Source organism: Condylura cristata, unplaced genomic scaffold (assembly GCF_000260355.1).
Source record: "Condylura cristata isolate star-nosed mole 26May11 unplaced genomic scaffold, ConCri1.0 scaffold00006, whole genome shotgun sequence".
In the NCBI taxonomy this organism is placed as follows: Eukaryota; Metazoa; Chordata; class Mammalia; order Eulipotyphla; family Talpidae; genus Condylura; species Condylura cristata.
This window is the reverse complement of record NW_004567107.1, coordinates 55,868,339-55,872,068: the sequence shown is the minus strand read 5'-3', so window position 1 is coordinate 55,872,068 and position 3,730 is coordinate 55,868,339. Positions and strand designations below refer to the sequence as shown.

The following is a 3,730-nucleotide window of genomic DNA, read 5'->3' as shown; positions in this document are numbered from 1 at the left end:
ATTTCTTTTTAAAAGTGTATTTCTCTACGTAGATAATACTAATACATTTCTTTTTAAAAGTGTATTTCTTGGGTGAAATAAAATCTTTCACCTTTATTTTCCTTCTATAGGTCCTTGGTCTGCTGTCTTTTTTCTATGTGACAGCCTTTTTAGAATATTAAACGTCAAATCTTATATATCTGATTTATTTTACTTTTTCCCTTAAGAAATAGCAACAGGGCCCTCCCTGGTGGCACAACGGGTTAAGCTGCAGCACCGTTTCAGCACCAGTTCGATCCTTCACCCTGGATGGTGAAGCAGACCTCTCCTGACCTGCCCGCTGCTCCCCTCAGCAGTGTACTTCCTCAGTGGGCCTGTTCTGCTCCTGACTCTGTCTCTGGTGAAAACGCTCACCACTCCTGCCCCTTTGGCCTGTAACCCAGTTCTGTATGCATAAATAAATAAAAAGGAAAGAAAGGAATAGCAACAGTTCTTCATAATCTTCATATCATCTATCATATAGGACACTGCTTATAAGATACACCATGGTTTCTATCCCAGAATGAGAAACTACACATATTTGACTGGCAAGTACAGAAATCAAATGTGGACAAGACGTTAAGTGTGGGAGGTAAAGGGTGAATGGGTAAAAGGGATACAGCTAATAAGATAATCCTGAAGAAACGTTAATACAAGGCCATGCGGTCAAAAAATATATTTAAACAATTGTCCCAGAAATCCTTACAGATACTTTTTTTTTTCTTTTTAGGTATTTAATAGCAGAGATTTTATGGTAAGACCATTTGGTTTCAATAGACAATTGCACAGTAGTGTAAGTGTGTGATGTTGGATCAACCTCACTAACTCCCTGAGTGGAAAGTGGGAAAATAATCATAAATTTTAACTTAAATAAGTTAGTACATGTAAATCTACTCAGTGGTAGTTAATAGTATATCAATAAATATTAGTTTATGATTTAATTTCTTAATTAAAACAAATTATTAAAGTAAGATTTGTTTACAACACCCTATCTGATTCCAAAATACAGGATTCCACTTCTTCAGATGTATGTCACCACTTCATGCCCACCACTAAGTCACCTGCAGTACTCCACCACAGTCCATGTGATTTTCATTTTCATAGCAATAAAAATAATAGATTTCCAGTTGGAAAAAACAGATGCTGACGATAAAAAGGAAACTACTGATTCCACTGTTTTGCATGGGGGAAAGAGAATGATACCCATAATGTTACTGAATTTATTGTCAGCATTCCATAGGCAGAATTTTGTCCCAATAACTGGAGATACATAGTATTTAGTAATGTCTTTTGGGGAGACTGGGAAAGAGGCAATTTGAAAAATAATTCTAATCCTTTGCTGGAATTTTCATCTTTGATGATTATAAATATGATTTTGAGGTAGCAGCTGTCAAAGATGAGGTCACAAGTTAGTAGTGGTCAAACTAACATAAAGTTCTTGAAACAAAATTGCTAGAATGAGTTATCAGTAGTATCTGCTAATGGTTGAAATGTGAAAATTTCAACTTATATAAATGATGACATAGCTTACGCATTATGCATTCAATATAGACTTGTACTTCATGTAGATTTACATTTAATATACAAATAATAATGAAAAAATGCATAAAATATGTAGTCATTTATAAAAATGAAATAATTGAGTATTGGGATTTTTTAATGTTTACTTTATGAAATAGCAGACTACAATCACCTTGTGTTTTCACTTGTTTTGCTTCCATCAGAATTTTTGAGTACTAATAAGTCAATGAAAAATAACTTCTAATAACAACTATGTTTTATGCATCTACTATGTAGTAGGTAACGAATAATGGGCCTTAGGTAAATCGTGTTATTCAAACTTGCCCCAAATCATGAGATAATTAAGTTCCAGTTCTCTCCCATTTGACAAATGAGGATAACTCTGATACTAAGTAATCTGACTTAGACTTGGAGTTAAATGAATCAGATTGGTATTCAGGTTTGTCTGAGTCTCAAATTTATGCCCTTATCAAACTTATGCCCTTATCAAATTTAAGCCCTTTGTATAATGATTTTAATCAGGAAAAAGTAAGATTAGATATTTGCATAAACTAGAAAATAATTCTCAAATATCTATGCCCTGCTTTTACATGTTATAAGTTGGAAATGTTTAGAAATCCCAGTGATTAAAGGGATTAATTAAAAGGAATGTGGTTCATAGGCATTTTCCTAAGAGTTATAAGTTCCTTTCTTAATTTATCTTGGTTTTCTTTATATGCTTCTTGTGAAGAGTTCTAAAACTCTGGGGGTCTGCCCTGAGTTGCAGGATTTGGAAGATCTCTGCAGGGACTTCGCTGGGAACGGGAGACCAGCCCGCGCTTCATCCATGCCCTGCGCCCTCAGCCTCATGAAAAGCTGTCCTTAATTTTTATTGTTTTCTGATTCTTTTCAGAAAGTGGCTACTGGGAAAACTGAAGTTTGGACCCTGAACCTTGCTTGGTGGAATGGGAAGACAATCAATATTAAGATTGTGGGCAGAAGTAGAAACAGTTCAAAATATAGACCAACAGGATATAAAGAGTTTTACTTGTCTCTCATTGATGAGGTCTCTTTTCTTTATCTTCTGCTTCAATCTGAAACTCTGATTGTAATAATATTTGGTAGCTTTTCCAATTCTCTTTCCATTAGAAGCTCTATAATTACTAAAATTGAAATCATTTGCACTGTTCAACATATCACTCTTGCTGAATGATGGGAAGAGGCTATGAAGTACATGCATGCACTAATTGCTTGGATAAATACTAACTGAACTAATAACCCAATATCTTCTGTGAATCTACTGTGTCCAGGTGCCATGCAATGAGTCTTATATAAGTCACCTAATCTAGTCAGCAACCATAGGACATAATTCAGGGAGAAGCAATGACTGAGAATGAGTACAATTTAATTTTAAAAGAGATTCGCAATTTGCCTGATCTAACAATAGATTCTCAACACTCTTGTAGTTCAAATTAAAAACACATAACGATATTAATTCATTAATTTTGACATGAGAAGGAAAGAGAGATGGTTTCAAAGAACTTGTAATCTGGAGTCCATGAATTCAATTAATTCATTAATTGCTATTTTTCAAGCAATTCACTTCAAGTCCACACTTCAAGTCCTCTGTGGAAAGCTAGTTACCCTAGAACTGAGACTATAAGTTATTTATACATAACATTTAGAGGATCTAACATCTTTATCCTAGTTTCCTTAATGGTTTACACCACTTACTTTTGAGATATATGTTACTGTTTGCCTGTTTAGAGTATTTATCCATTTTTGCACTTGACACACCCAGATTTCCTTATAAATCCCCTCCAATGTGTCTGGTTTCCTATCCCTGCCACATAGACAAGTAGTCAGCAACAAAAAGTCCCAAATGTAGGAAGTGTGAACCAGAAAAGGAAATGGGTAAAGACCAAGCTATTTGTGATCTGACCCATCCTGCTATGAATGGAAGACCCGAGCCATTTCATTTGCTGGAGACTGCTGTGTGAAATTCAAACTTTCCCAAAGGAAATTGAAAAAAACTACAGCCATGTTCCACCTCACCTCATGTGCTGATGAAGGCAGTTATCCCTGTAAATTTCATGCACACTGATTATGTTCACTACATAGCTTCATGTGGAAAACCTGCCATGTACATGGCCACGTGCACTGGGATAAACATGTGTAAATCACTTTCTTTCTCACCACTGATCCATGATGT

General features: G+C 35.2%; 1 long non-coding RNA gene across 1 annotated transcript in view; it reads left to right on the top strand.

Annotated features, from left to right (window-relative positions):
* LOC105853307 overlaps positions 1-2,654 on the top strand; it is a 196,626-nt gene extending 193,972 nt beyond the window's left edge. The window contains exon 4 of the long non-coding RNA XR_001145142.1: positions 2,432-2,654. This is a non-coding gene — a long non-coding RNA (uncharacterized LOC105853307). The remainder of the gene's footprint in view (positions 1-2,431) is intronic.
* Positions 2,655-3,730: the final 1,076 nt, after the last annotated feature.